At 51.6% G+C, this 15,645-nt stretch overlaps 1 protein-coding gene across 1 annotated transcript in view; it reads right to left on the reverse strand.

The window, feature by feature from the left end:
• The window catches only part of PACSIN2 (protein kinase C and casein kinase substrate in neurons 2), a 135,874-nt gene extending 121,425 nt beyond the window's left edge, over window positions 1-14,449 (reverse strand). The window contains exon 1 of the mRNA XM_023257563.2: window positions 14,323-14,449. The gene's annotated coding sequence lies outside the window, so the exon portion shown is untranslated. The remainder of the gene's footprint in view (window positions 1-14,322) is intronic.
• Window positions 14,450-15,645: the final 1,196 nt, after the last annotated feature.

The raw sequence follows: 15,645 nt of genomic DNA on the forward strand, positions 1-15,645 counted from the left end.
CCGAGCAGAACCCGACCCTCCACGGTATGAGCTGGCCGCAGAGAAACTTAACCCCGGCACTCAGTCACGTTTCAAAATAACTCTAAAGGTGCTGCTCTGTGTTTGGCACGAAGTCGTGGCAAGCCTTAGAAGGAAGCAGACTATGAAGTTATTAAATGTAAATATTTAAAGAACCAGCAGCTACGGATGCCAGGAGGACGGCGGCCTGCGACTTCCAGAGTAACGATTCTGTTATGTCAGGGGCCCCGTCGAGATCGCAAATGCTACCTCATCCCACCCTCCAGAGAAGAGAGGAACTTTTTAGAAGCAACTTTTCAGGGAGTCCCTGTGTCCTCCGGGCAGTGCCTCAGAAGTTAAAAAACAAGAAAACGACTCTCTGATGTGGAAAATCTGTTGTGCATATAAACCTCCTCCTCCTTTAAGCCAAGCAGTGAACAAGGTGCATTTCAAATGCCATTCGCGAGGCAACTGTCTGGGACTGGCGATGAGATCATGCCATTTTGCTAAAGGCGTAGACACGTATACACGGCAGCATTAAGTGTCTATAATGCCTACCATACGGGGGCCTGAAACCCACGTTTCCATCCTGGAACAAGACCACTTGACGGGACAGTCAGGCAAAGAAGACATTTCTGACTCAGCGCTGAAGGAAGCAATCAGAGAACGGAGATGTCCCGGGCAAAAGGGCGGGCCAGACTTCATTTTCCGGTGGCCTTTCTGACGATGCCCTCGGGCCTAGCTTGCTGAATTCCACAACCCCAAGCTGCTCACCAATCAAACACACACACTGCTCGGCCGAGCTACGAGGCCTGTCACTTAACCTAAGCCCAGCTTCCCACCTGCAAAACAAAGTTGTCATAAGGATGAGTGTAATCACGCATGGCAAAGTAGGGCACCTGCCACAAAGAAGCCTCCATAAATATTAAATTTTTAAGTATCATTATGAAAATGATGAAGTTATAAAAAAAAAAAAAAAAACAGTTTAGGAAAGTGAAGGCTGGAAGGAGCCAAGCCTTAAGCAGGCGGGATGAGGCCTGGACCCTCCAGCCCCGAGGCTGGCCTTCCCTCCACACTAGGGCATGCGTTGTCTAAGCATCCCTAGTCCCCTGATTAGTCGTCCCCCACCAGAATGTAAGGTCTTGGTCTACTGTGTTCCTGCTGTAACCCCAGTGCTAGGAATCAGGCCTGGCAAGAGACGGACATTCAAATATTGTTGAATAATCAAATGAGGATTTATGAACTCCCCGGAATTGCGCGCAAAAACGCTTGCAACCTCTTGGCGGGGTGGGGGAGTCTATTGTCATGAAATTCCGAAAGAGAGCTCAGAACTAAACCCAAGTCAGGATACACCGCTGAGTTCCACCCACATCTCAGAACACTAATGACCAAGGTTATGTTAGTAAGGCAGCAAACTTCACAGAGCAAAATCAACCAGAGGGGAACTTACCCAGAAGAGAAGGCTTCTCAAGGGCTGGCCACCATGCAGTCTTCAGCTCTGCCGTGGGCAGGCCCCAGCCTTTACATCTGCAGTTCGGATTCTGGAATGTACTTCGCAACAAGAAAGTCGAAAGCCAGCGAAAACCCTGTGTACAAACTACGCCTGGTGGGCACAGCTCTGAGTGCGCAATCCCTCTGGGGCCACACCCTCACCTCCTGGGGAGCCAGAGTCCCTGTGGGGACCACCAATGTGCTAGAGGGCTTTAAGGCAGATCTGTGAGCCTGTCCCTTCAACTGCATACACCTGTAGCAGAGGAAACGGCGCTGGCCCGCGACCAGAACTCAGCAGTCTCGTCCCCGTCCCACTGCTCAGAGAGGGGCCCTCCTACAGGGGAAGGCAACCCAGGTCCCCGGTGAGGAGGGTGAGGAGACGGCGGCGGCAGGACTTGAGAGCAGGGCTCTGCAGACTCTGAACAGGGGCAACGTGCCACCTCCACCCCGGGAGGGAAAGCCGCCTCCCCCCACCCAGCACCCAGGGCTGACAGAGTTCATCTCTCGGGAGTGGGCCTCCACCTCTTTCAATCATGCTGCTAACATTAAGTTTTTGTAAGGCAGGAATTTTTTTTTTTAATTTTTTTTTTTTAACGTTTATTTTTGAGACAGAGAGAGACAGAGCATGAACGGGGGAGGGGCAGAGAGAGAGGAAGACACAGAATCTGAAACAGGCTCCAGGCTCCGAGCCATCAGCCCAGAGCCCGACGCGGGGCTCGAACTCACGGACCGCGAGATCGTGACCTGAGCTGAAGTCCGACGCTTAACCGACTGCGCCACCCAGGCGCCCCAAGGCAGGAATTTAAAGGGGTCCCCTCATCCTGCCTATCAGAGGGCACATGATTCTCAACTATTTCTTTTTTTTTTTTTTTTTTTAATTTTTACTTATTTTTGAGCGAGAGAGCACGAGCAGGGGAGAGGCAGAGAGACAGGGAGACAGAGGATCCAAAGCTGGCTCTGTATTATCAGCACAGAGCCCAATGCAGGGCTCGAACTCACGAATGGCAAGATCATGACCTGAGCCAGAGACGAACGCTGAACTGACTGAGCCACCCAGGAGCCCCTGGTCTCAACCATTTCTGAATTTCGTAAACTACACATTCCTGCTGGAGGTTAGAGACCAAAAAGCACAGGTCTAAAACAACAATTCTGGAGACGAACACACACACACACACACACACACACACACACACACACACACACAAAACCTTCAAGGAGGGTCACATGACTGGTCTTGAGCTTTAAAGGGAGGTGATAAAACAGCCTTTCCCCCCAAATCAGGCAACTTCACACCCACCTGTAAGAGCAAGGAGAGAGAAATCCAAAAGGAAATAAAAGCAGCATTAAAGAGAAAATAACAGAAACAAGTCTGGAATTTATTATACCAACCACCTCATTCACTTTTCATAAAAAGAGACGTTAACTTTTTCCCCGTGACTCACTCGTGGCCAGGTCTACCCCTCTCGCCCCACCGCGAGGCCCTGTTTCCGTGGGACTCTCAGGTAAGGCCCAGCCCCAGGTCTAAGAAGCAGAAGAAACTTGGTGGGCCACCACCGTGCACCCTGTTGAACCCAGAATAAAGCGTGGCTCAAAGGCTGCTAAGGAATCATGCCTCAAGGTCAGGTATCAGAGGGCCTGTCTGAGACTCAGTAGCCCTCACACCACCCACCCAGCCAGGTCACAGCAGCTGAGCAGACATTTCTCGGGAAATAAAACAGGAAGTGTGGAAAAGACAAGGGGAAGCTAAGAGCGTGAGCCTCTGGGGCTTGGTAGTTACCATCCAGCTAGGCTGAGAAGCTGCAAGGATGCCTGAGCCTTCCGGCCCCTGCCAGAGCCTCTGCCACACACACAACCAAAGGCTTGGCAAGTTGCCTCGGCAACAGCTAACCTAGGCCCGTTTAGGCATCTGTGGAAACCAGGGCAAAGTACAGTTTCCATACTTGTGATACAAACACAGACTGCTAAGCACAGAGCAAAGCATGACTCTAAAACTGGGGTTGATTGGGGCGTCTGGGTGGCTCAGTCGGTTAAGCGTCCAGCTTCGGCTCAGCTCATGATCTCATAGTTCCTGAGTTCGAGCCCCACGTCGGGCTCTGTGCTGACAACTCGGAGCCTGGAGCCTGCTTCGCATTCTGTGTCTCCCCTCTCTCTGCCCCTCCCCTGTTCGTGCTTCGTCTCTCAAAAACAAATAAACATTAAAGATAAAATAAAATGTAAAAAAATTAAATTAAATTAAAATTAAATGAAAACAAAATTGACAGAATACACATGAGTGGGGAGGGGAAGCAGGAATGGAGGTGTCACCCAGCTGAGGGACCCAGAGAAGCCAGCCCTGCAGTGTTGGCAGCGAGGACCCACTGGTGCCTGGGAGACAACACTCTCCTTACGCTTCTGTGGTGTTGGCGATGGTTTCCTCTTACTTCCACCTTAGCTCGTACTAATGTCTCTCATTCTGTTCGGTTGTGGACGTCAGCCTTTCTTAGCCAGGATAAGAAGAACCCTTAAGAAAAGAGTTTTTGTCCTGGGGAGGACAGAGGACTCAAGGGGAAGCAGGCCCTGCCCACCCCAGAGATGGGAGGCCGTGAAGGAGGCACAGCAGGAATCCAAGGGAGGGGCTCCAGGAGGGGGAGAGCGAGGCCCCGAGGCCCAGCCCCGCTCCCCACCAGAGCCCCTCCTAGTTCCTGATAAGCAGGTCTTTTGCAGACCCTGGAAAACGAGCCACCAGGAAAACAGGACTCCACTCAGTCTGAGGGAGGATACCTAAGGGACTGTGGAAGATGAAAAAGCCAGCCATCCCTCGGGGAAGGGACACGGTGAGGGACAGTGAAGGACACAACAACTTCCGAACAGAAAAAAAAAAAAAAAAAAAAAACAACAAGGAGAGCAAGCACGACACTATAAACTTCCCAGTATGTTCTCTGAGATGTTGGACTCTAACCGTTCACAGGGCCAGGAACATCTCTGAGAGCTGCCTCTAGAAGGTACACAAGGCAAAATCTGCAGGATCACTTGATTCCCAGGCTGTCCTGACATCCCAGTGACACTGGCGGGGACGAGCTGGCACAGCAGAGCCCTTCCCGATATGCACACTGTCAGAGAACGAAGACATGCGGTGGCCCAGAGCGGCAGGACCACAGTACTGACGGAGGAATGCAGCCACAAACATTTACAACCTTGGGGACGTAGAACATTAGCTCGGGTGATCGATAAAGTAGCAAAGCCTTTTTCAAAGACTGTTTCCTGCTAATTCGAGTAAAACGATAGCCAGAAACCTAGAAAGGAAACGTGACTCATTTGAGAAAACCTCTCGAAAGTTTCTTAATCTCACAGATCCTTGCAAGTTCCAGAGGCCAAGGCATCTTAAAGAGAGAGAATCCCTCGACACTTTCACCCATAAATATCAGGAAAACAAACCCACAAGCAACAGAGAAGGCTTTCAAAACCTCTAAGACGTTCATACCCTTTAATCTGGGACTTCTATTTCTGAGAATTTATTCCCAGGAACTGAACACACAAATGGAGAAAGAAAAATGAAACTGTAAATTACAAATTCATCTACAATAGCCAAAAAAGTTGGAAATTACCTAAAATGGCCAGCATTGAGGAAATGGTTTAATCTCATTACATTCACAAGATTATAAAATCATTAAAGGTCTTGTTAAAGACAATGGTAAAACCCTGGAAAATATCAGATAAAATATTTCAGTGGATCTGAATAATGCATTCCTACCAGCGAAGATTAATGAAAAAGAGGCACATGCGGTTGGTGCCTGCCATTTACAACCCTGTTTACAACCTGAATGACCTTGGACTAGGCACACGGTCTCACTCCTGCAGTGTCCTTGCATTCAGACTGGTGACGTCAGAGGTCGGACAGAGGCAGTGCACCTCCCTGGCCTCCCCTGAAGCCTGAAACAAAGCAGGCAGCTAGCAGGTGGCAACTACTCCTAAGATAAACTGAAAACCCCTATGCATGTGGAAGGTAAAACACAGAAAGAGTTCTTTATTCAGAAAACTCTATTTTCTGGGACGCCTGGGTGGCTCAGTCAGTTAAGCGTCTGACACTTGCTTTCGGCTCAGGTCATGATCTCGCAGTTCAAGAGTTCGAGCCCCACGTCAGGCTCTGTGCCACCAGCACAAGATTCTTTCTCTCCCTCCCTCTCTGCCCTTTCCCTGCTAGTGCACGCTCTCTCTCTCAAAATAAATAAATGAACATTAAAAAAAAAAAAAAAAGAAAAACCTCTGCACCTTCAATATTTAAAAGAAAAAGACAAGAACGGGGTTGGTATAAGCCTTTTAACGATTATCACCAGCATACAAACAAACATCTGCTCTAATTTACCTCGACAACGGATCTTCATTTGATATCACAATGGCAACAAAATGTGAATATCTTTCACAATTTTACATAGTGCAAAATGAGTGCTTTACAGAAATGTAATTTCTCCTCAACTTGCTGTTTTTAAACAACATATGACACTTTTCAAAATACAGCCAGTGGGAGGTGAGGCAAGGGTACGCCTAAGCCGGGAGCTCTGGAATCCCCAGGCATGCTGTCCCCCCACCACCACCACACACACACACACACACACACACACACACACACACACACACACACACACACACACACACACACACACACCAGTCAGGAGCTGGACAGTGGCAGCGGACAGGTGGATGATGGACAGGCCATGACCACACACCTAGCAGCTGAGGTACTGAAAAGCCTCTCCCTTTCCTGCCCTTATCTCCCTGCTATATAAATTACAAACTTCCAGATTATCTTACCCAAGTTAGTGGCAGGCATAGATCCTATCTTAAAACAAAAGACCACGTGACTCACCTCTTTTCTGTTTCTGAGAGGTGGGGAAGGAGGACGAGCATGTAATGCTTATTTTCATAGGAGAGTGACTGACCCAGAATCTACTTATTCAAGGCGGCAGATGAGTGAGAAGAGTGTGGCTTCAGAGTCAAGCTGAGGGTCAGCTCTGACGGTGACCCCGTGAAGGTCACTTCATCTCTCAGAACTCTGATTTACTTACGTGGAAGTGGAGTTAACGCTCTCTCGTGGCAAGAATCAAGGGAGCAGGAATGTAAAGCTTCCTGTACGGTCCCTCAGGAACCCCAGAACCCAGAGGCCTGTCCCAGGTGGTGGCCTCCACCCTCGACCGACCCCCACTGTCGCGGGCCTCCTCGCTGGTACCTGCCCAGACTCCTGAGCTGAGGATGCGTTTACTGGCACTGGACGTCTGTCCCAACTGCTCCCTGGATTGAAACACCGTCACATCCAAGCTAAACGGCACCCAGGCAGGCCAGCTCCAGCCTCCGACAACCAGTCAGCTATAAAAACCCACTAATAGCGGGCCTGGAGGTCCGTGCGGGGGGCACGGCCGGCTCTGTGGTTCCTCTTGAAGACCACAACTCACAGACTTGGCACGCTCGGTTGGCGACAACATAATTGGGCACAACGGAACACAAATTGTAGTTTCAAATACGAGAATGTTCACAAAGCATGGTTTAGGCACCGCTTTATAATAAAATTTCATTCGGTTGAATAGGAAACGTCACAACACTGGACGCAGTCCGTTCTGTGAAGGCCGCCTGCAGGCCTCAGCACAGACCCCACACCGAGGCTCCCAGGGAAGCCCGGCTCAGGGTGGAGGCCCGGTCGGGGTCCTGGCCGGCTGGCCTCAGCCAAACCACCAGCCCCCCAGGCCTCCCTCTTTTCCTCCTCCAAACAATGAAGAGTGAGGCCAACCAATAAGGCTGCTCTGGAAACAAAACGAGAGCTCTAGGAAAGTTCTGGTAAACTGCAGATGCCTGCACAACCAGGCTGTTTGTTATATACTGTCATTATAAAATCAAGCTCCTGCACAAATACTAATTCTAAAAGGAGAAGGGTAATGGTGCAGTTTGGGACACAAGGAGAAACCGCCCCTAATTCTACAGCCCTAACTACCATCGCTGCACGTAGTCTAATACTTTCCCCATGGGACAAGTGTCCGTGTACCTTCACAACTGGCTTTCTCAAGTCGTGGTATTTTTCGTCACCTCAGTGACAGCCATCATCACCCTCACACATGCGCCTTCGAATCTGAGAGTCACTAAATCACAGCATCGGCCCGTCATCTCAGACTCAGGCTCTCCACCACCTAGAACGTTCAACTCAGGCACAGAATCGCCCTCCCAGAAGGAGCAAGGCTTCGGGAGAGGTTGGACCGCCCTCCGGCCTGCGCCCCAACAGGAAGGGCAGATTCAGACAGAAGCAGAGAGGCGGCAAGGAGACAGGAGCCAGGCCCTGCAAGTGCCAGGGCGGGCGGCACTCCATGCATGGCCAGAGGCCCTGCCCCCATCGACAACCCGACGTCGTCCCTATGACCCGGGTCACCAAGGAAAGGTCCAAGTATACCAAACAGACTTTCACTGGGGAAAAGAAAACATTGTAGAAGGATCTGCAATACAATTGGATAACATAACATCAAATTAGGCATTTTATAGGCACACTTGCTTACTCAGCGAATTCACTTAGGTAGACCTTGGACTCTGAGCTCGACCAAAGTTACTGAGCCCGCACCATGGAGCTGGCACAGGTGCTGAGCTCTCGGGGCCACACTGCCCTCCCTAGGTCATGTGAGGAGGGGGCCGTCAGCGGCCCAGTTCTGAAGATGTTGAAGCATGTGGCCGAGGAAGGCCACACGGTTACCTAAGGGTAGAGCGGAACTCAAACCGGGACTGTGCGACTCTGAAACCGTGTTACCTCCTATAGCTTAGTGCAATATGACCTTCCTGCAGGAACCAGAGGTGAAAGTTACCTCCTGACTGCATGGATTGGTGAGCAAAAACCACAGGGAAAAGGCAGAACCCAGGGAGCCACTGCATTACCAACCAAAACTGCAAGCAACACGATAAGCAAAGAGACTGAGGCAAGACGGTTGCCAATCCCACTCTGGAAGCCCCTGTCGTTAGAGAGTGCAGCCACCGCTTCCTAGAAACCTGGATGGTAATCCCTGAGCCTCCAGGGGACAGCGGTGACCTTGGTGAAAATGAGCTACCTAACCACCCGTCCCCATCTGCATCCCAGACTTCTCAACTGACGTTTCCTTTCTGTGCAGAGCTTCAACCTGCTGTGTCTGCTGCCCGGAAACAGTTCCCCACTGAACTCCCGTCCTCCAGGAAGAGGTCCAAAACCCGAGCCAGAGTGCCGGGCAGGTTACACAACCTGAAGCCTGCCCACCCAGCCTTCCCTCCCTCCACCTGAAGAGGCTCCTCTCACCCCAAGCCACTCACACTCCCACATTCTCGACAGCACCGTGCCTCCCCGACTGGGATTCTCCTTCCAGGCATCGTCCCCTGGAAAGCACCTGTGGATCTGGAAAACCCCTCCAAAGTCACCTCCCTGAAGGTCAGCTCTCTGCAGTGTTCTGAGGGCAGTCAGACCCTCCCACCTCTGTCCCCTCTACTTTGTACATGCTCCTATCTGCTACTGTCCTGGTGAAACGTGATTGCTTCCAGGTCAGCCTCGTTGACTGAGCTGCCTCTGCAGAGTGTGACAGTCACCTTCATCTTGGGATCCCAGAGCTGTGGGTGGAGCCAGGCACACTGGACACTCAGGAGCCAGGATGCCCCCAGCTTCGACCCCCCCCTTGCCCACTTCCCCACACCCACAAACATCTCTCCAAACGCTCTCGGCCCCAGGGAGTGAAATTAAAATAGAAAGTAGGCACTTGGACATGGCAGTCTAATGGAGCTGACAACCACTCTTAACGATATTTAAATCACAGAGAGCAGGCCACTGGAAGAGAAGCGCCAGCCTATAGATGCAAGCTTCCCGGTCAGAGGAAGGGCTTGTAAATACCAGCAGAGCTAATGAAGGAGCCATTATGGCAGGTCACGTTTAACTAGACACCATCCCTGCAAGGGGGCGGGCAGCCTGGGGCCTCGTCATGGGCCTTGCCCTCCGACAGCCTCATTTCCTGACCAGGCTGCTACTTCTGGGGACTTCCAACTGCTTAATGCTCAGAATTCACTGCTGCCTGTAGCCTCCACCAATTCCTCTCTCTGGGGAGTGATTCATTTAAGGAAGCCGACACATGGCATGAGGCTTTCTGTTCAGTGTCAGGGAGAAGGTGCATATCTGCCTCGCCCTTGTAGGTTTCCCAAAGAAGTGCATGGTGAAATGAACAAATAACGAACAAATACCTTCTTCCACCTCTGGACGATGAATAATAGTCTCAGATGCAACCTAACAAGAAGACAGGACCACACGCATATACTCACACCACATTTGAGGGATACCTACTGTATGCCACCCTACACCTCCATCTGAGTATTCAAAACATCTTCACTGCAATGATTCTTTCCGTCAGTAATAAACCACCTAACATCCGTGAGTCTTTAAAATTCAGTGTTCTTTTGCATACATGAGCTGAGACTCTGTACTCTGTTAATAAACTGAAAAAAATCAGTCCCTAAAATATTCAAACTCTGGCCAGAAGGCCGCAAGAAGCCACTGTTGGAAAGTCATGGTCATTGGCACAATCCACACCCAACCCTCAAACCCACCCAGGAGCTCTGGGCCCAGGGAGGGGCCTCACAGGCTGCAGGGGACATCTCATCTGAAGTACATATTTGGATGGACAAGTCAAACATTTGGAGTTCTGACTTAACATTGACTTCACACGTTTTTCAAGTGCTAAGCAACTGAGAGGTAATCATTTCAATGTACCCTTTAATCAATAAACATTAAACGAGTCTGCTCAAAACACCTAAGTCCTACAAACGTGTCCCTATGAAAAATATGACAAGAAAAACATAACAAAAACAAAATAATCCTTTTGACAGTCAGGCAGAAAGGTGTTCAGTGATCCAAATTCCGACAAAAAAAAAAAAAAAAAAACAGCCCTTTCAGCAGATGAGCAAATAGTTTCCTCTGTAAGTGACACATCCTGGGATATTTACACTGCCAAACATAACTGGTAATGACAACCACCAAGGAAGCAAAACCTAATGGAAAAACCCCAAGCTGGCAACCAGGTGCCCCAGTTCTGGTCCCAGGACAAGCCTCTGGCTGTGTGATCCTACCAAAGGAATAGCCAGCCCCCGTACCCCTCTCTTCATCATGAAAAAGACTATCCATCACCACCCAAACCAGTCAGAAACATTTTAAGGACCCAAAAAAAAAAAAAAAAAAAAAAAAGAGAGAGGTGAAAATGCTTTGGAATGTGTCCTCTATAAATACAAGTCATTGTTATTATTAGCTCAAAGATGACCGAGAAAATAGGATTACAGAGTATCAGCAGTGAAGGGGGTTAGAGATGGGGTGATCCCAGAGACCTCAATCTGGCCCAGCCCTCTGAAGCTGTGTGCTTTCTGGGAAGGAGTGCCCAGTTTTTATTAAATTCTCAAAAGGTGAAGAACCTCTCAGGCCTTCACCTTACAAATATAAAACCTGAAGGGCGCCTGGGTGGCTCAGTCGCCTAAGTGTCCAACTACAGCTCAAGTCATGATCTCGTGGTTTGTGAGTTCGAGCCCTGCGTCGGGCTCTGTGCTGACAGCTCAGAGCCTGGAGCCTGCTTCAGATTCTGTGTCCCCCCTCTCTCTGCCCCTCCCATGCTCATGCTCTGTCTCTGTCTCTCCATAATAAACATTAAAAAAAATTTTTTTAGAGAAACACATAAACATATGTCCAATATATCTCAATTAAAAACTAAAGATTTGGGGGCAACTGGCTGGCTCAGTCGGTGGAGCGTGTGATTCTTGCCCTCAGGGTTGTGAGTTTGAGTCCCACGCTGGGTGTAGAGATTACTTAAAAAAAAAAAAAAAAAAATCTTTAAAAAAACAGAACAAAACAAGGGCTCCTAGGTAGCTCAGTCAGTTGAGACTCTGACTCTTGCTTTCAGCTCAGGTCATGAACCCAGGGTCATGGGATCCAGCCCCATGTTGGGCTCCACAATAAGTGTGGAGCTTTCTTAAGATTCTCTCTCTCTCTTTCTCTGCCCCTCTCCGCCCCTCTCCCCTGCTCATGCTCTCTCTAAAATAGAATAAAAATAAAAATTAAAAAACAAAATATTTTATTCTAGGAATTTAAAAAATACATGGTGTTCTATTAAGCAAACAGATTAATGTGCAGAATGAATAAATTGTTATTCTGGGAATAAACGGAAGCCAACACATAACTAAAGAAAGGACATCTCTGTTGTTGTTTTATGTGTGTTTTTAATCAAACTACCAACGTGTGTGCTCCCAGATGGCCGCTGTTCTTTAAAGAGTTACCTTTGGAACTACACACACGTCAAGAACATTGCATGGCACAGAATACCTCTGAGTATACTTGGAGAATTCTAAGACTGTCTGCAGTCAGCAGACAGAACATAATCATCGCAATACCAAACGTCTGAAGGAATTCCTACACAGCCGCCCCAGGGACCACCACTGGGACCCATCAGGAGTCAGGTTTCAGGCACCAAGATACTTTCAGGTTTGTGAAGGATCACCGCCAGGGCCGTAAAGGTCGGTCTCTACCTGCGGAATGCACACTGACTTCATAACTGAGGCCCTGCCACCCTGCCTTCAGGTGCGCCAACTGCAGTTCCAAACAATCTAACTGGAAAAAAACTGAGCCAGCACCACGGCTCACATGAATGTGGTCATTACCCCCATAATCTACGGGGAGGCCTCCGTACAGCGACCATGACAATCTGATGGCAGATAAGGCAGGCACGAGGCAGCGCGGAGGTTCCACTGAGTGTGGCCTAAGAGCACTGGGTAACAGGTGCCCCATCTCTAAACGCAAGGCACCATTACTATTAATTAAGGCATCTGTGGAATCTTTTTGATATTTCTTAACATCCCAGAATCAACTGATGACCCGGTCAGAAGCAGGAAGCCTGAGCATCGTGTCCTTAAGTCGGTCAATGCAATTTTCAAGTGAATATAGAGAAGAAAATGAAAAGGACAAATGCCCCTCAGCTCCCACCCCAGAAATGGCCTGGCTATCAGAGATCTGGATTGGGCATCAAGGACAAGGGAAAGACAACCTTATCTCCCAGCAGCAGGCGGGGCCGGGAACCCACACACTTTTTCACAGATGCATACTTTTAGGTAATTTAAATATTACAACCTCTCATACACCTGTGACTGAAAGTAATAAAGTTCCAACTCCCAAACACCATGAGCTGAACGTGCCACTTCCGTTCAAATGAGTTTTTAATTCCTCTCCGAAACCTGAATAAAGAGTACAGACCGAATCACCCTTCTGCTCTTCCCTGTTATGTTACTTTCCCGAGTAATCAATATCACCGGCCCAACAGCCAGCTTCTTTAAAGCCTGAAGACAATTGTCAAAAGAAAATCACACACCACAGAAAAGTTTTTGATGTGGTGGCCTCATATCTCAAGTAGCATAACCTCACCAAGGAGAATGCCGAGCGCCAGAAGAAAGTTTAGATGCACGCAGATGAGTTTCCCACATGAATCAAGAGAAACCCCAGTTGCCCTGGCTCCTATTCAATGCCTGTACGTGGAGGCTTCAAGCAGGCTTGTGAATCAAGTGCGATAAGAACATCTGGGGGCAAGAACGGGAGGGCTGGCATTCACCAGCGCCCACCTGGTTGGTTTCCTTGCCCTGGGCTCCAACCTGGCAATCCCAGGAGGGTTAAAACAGAACTTCAGCCTAAAACTGCAGAGGAGGGAAGGAAGCTATGAGCTCACCGTCAGCAACTCAGGTTTGAATTCTTTTAGCTGTTCTCTTGATTTTCATCAGCACAGCCAGGGAGTGTTTGGTAAACAGTGTAATGAGTAGCCGTGGAGATTCTGGGCAGCCTACCCTCCTCAACCACAAAAACACAGGACAGATGCAGTAGAGGAGGGAAGACCCGGGAACGGTTACACACACCCCACCTCCAAGGACACCTTCCCCTGGGCACCCAACCGGAGGGCAGCATCCTCAAAGACAGCAGCTGCGTGGGCCCCAAGGAGGCAGCACAGTTTGCCCTCCCGACCAGCTCCATCCAAAAAGCAAAGTCCCCCGCCCCCCCCCCCCCCCACTCACCCGCCTCCAGTGGAGCCAAAACCCAACGAACCACTGAAATTAAGGGGCAGAAATTGCTACCTCTCCAATCCGGGACCCCTCTCCAATTCCGATGCCCGGGCAGGCTCGGAAACCCCAGAAGAGAGAACGTGTTCACGTTTCTAAGAACCACTGACAGTCTGGGAAAACTCCGAGGGTGGAACGGGGGCCAAGAGCTCCAGCCTCTCCTGCCTGTCCCTGCTGCCCCAGGACCTGCTCGCCAGGAAGGCCTCGCCGCCCTCACCCCCGTGGAGCCAGGAGAGACACGGGGAGGGTGGGAAGGAAGGAAATAGAGGGCAGTCCTCAAAGGGCCCCCAAATAAGCTCATCCGCGTTGGTGTCCCGCCTGCCCTCCAACTGGCGCCTACCAGCCACCCCGCTCCTCCCCCCGCAGCCGCCCTCGCCCTCGCCCCCCACGGGTCCCCCACTGAACCTCCGCGCCCCTCGGCCGGGCGGCTTCCCCGGAGCGCGCCCGCCGCTCCTCCCCGAATGTCTGCGGAGCGCCCACCTGCCCCCTCGGCAGCAGCCTCCAACCCCGCCAGCCCCGTCGCGGCGCTGCCCTCCCCAGCGACCCCCACCCGAGAACCTTCCAGCTCGCGCTCCGGCGCCCGCCGCCCCCGAACACGCCCCCTCCCACGGAGACAGGAAGTCCGCGCGCCGGCCGCGCGGCCGCACAGGCTTCCCCCCGGGCTAGCAGCGCGGGCCGGGCCGCCCACCGGCGCCCCCGTGGCCGCCCGCGGCGCCCCAACCGTCGCGGCGCGCCCCTCACCTCGGCCGCCGCTCTTCTCCCGACTCGCCGCTCACCCCGCTCCCGCCGCGACGGCGTCTCCGGCTCCGGCTCCCGCCCTGCCTCCGGCCGCGCTCCTCAGCCCAGCCCTGCCCTGCCCCGCCGCGGCCGCCGCTGCCGCCGCTGCCGCCGGCCAGGAGCGCACCGCCCCCGACGCGCCCGCCGTGCTCGCCCCATTGGCTGCTGAGCGCCTGGCCCCGCCCCACGGCCCCTTCCACACCTCGGATTGGACCAGGGAGCCGGGAGGCGGCACGCCCCCTGGCGCCCAAAAGGACCTCCTCTGGGCACCATTGGCGGCGTCTCCTGTCAATCAAGGGGGAGTGCCTACTTAACCAACCGATAGGGTGCCGGGGGTCACTGTCCCGGGGTCGCTCCCAGGCTGTGCTTCGCCGCGCTCACGTCCTGGGGCCAGAGTCCTGAGGCTTCGCTGGCACCCAGGCGTGGGGAGCGCCGTAGGGCAGCGCCTCACCCGACTGGGAATTCAGGGAAGTAGTTGTTCTGAAAGTTTCCTCTCCTAGGGCGCTCGGCGAAGCCAAAGTCAACAGGGCTTCCTCAGATTCCCGCCACAAGAGTACATTCCTCTTGAGCCGCTTAATTTAAGCCCTGGGAGGAGTGGTGGTGGTGGAGGGGTGTGTGTGTGGACAGAGCCGCCAGGGAGGGCACATGGATGGCCAGGCACCACACAATGGAGCGCTTTATTTCTGGTTCTTACCTGACCTTGCTTGATGGGAGTATTAGCCCCATTCTGCAGACAGAAATAACAATGAGTACAAAATTGCCAACATTCGCTGACCACTTTCCAACCATTGCTTCCGAGGATCCTGGTGGAGAGGATGATCCGAGTATGCCCAAGGGAGGGTTTGGAGACAGGCCAGGCAATCTGGGGAGCTGAACGGCGGAGGGGGGGGGGGTGCTGGAGTAAAGAGGGTAAACGGCGGAGCCAGGATTAGAAACCCAAGTCCGCCCCGACCCAGATCTGTGCTGGTTCCACGGGAGAATAACCCTGAGGACCGTGCAGCGATGCTGGAACATGCTTAAGCTAGAATGGTAAAAGGGGAAGCAGGACACAAAATGGTGGAGACTGTATAATTCCACTACCAACAGGGGCGCCTATAGGTCAGTTGAGCATCAGCCGGTTGATTTCAGCTCAGGACATGATCTCAGTTGGTGGGTTCAAGCCTGGCCTCAGGCTCTGCACTGACAGCGCAGAGCCTGCTCGGAATTCTCTCTCTCTGCCCCTTCCCTGCACTCTCTCTCTCTCTCTCTCAAACAAACAAACAAATTCTACAAATTCTGGGAGAGTCC

This window comes from Felis catus, chromosome B4 (genome assembly GCF_018350175.1).
Source record: "Felis catus isolate Fca126 chromosome B4, F.catus_Fca126_mat1.0, whole genome shotgun sequence".
Lineage (NCBI taxonomy): Eukaryota > Metazoa > Chordata > Mammalia > Carnivora > Felidae > Felis > Felis catus.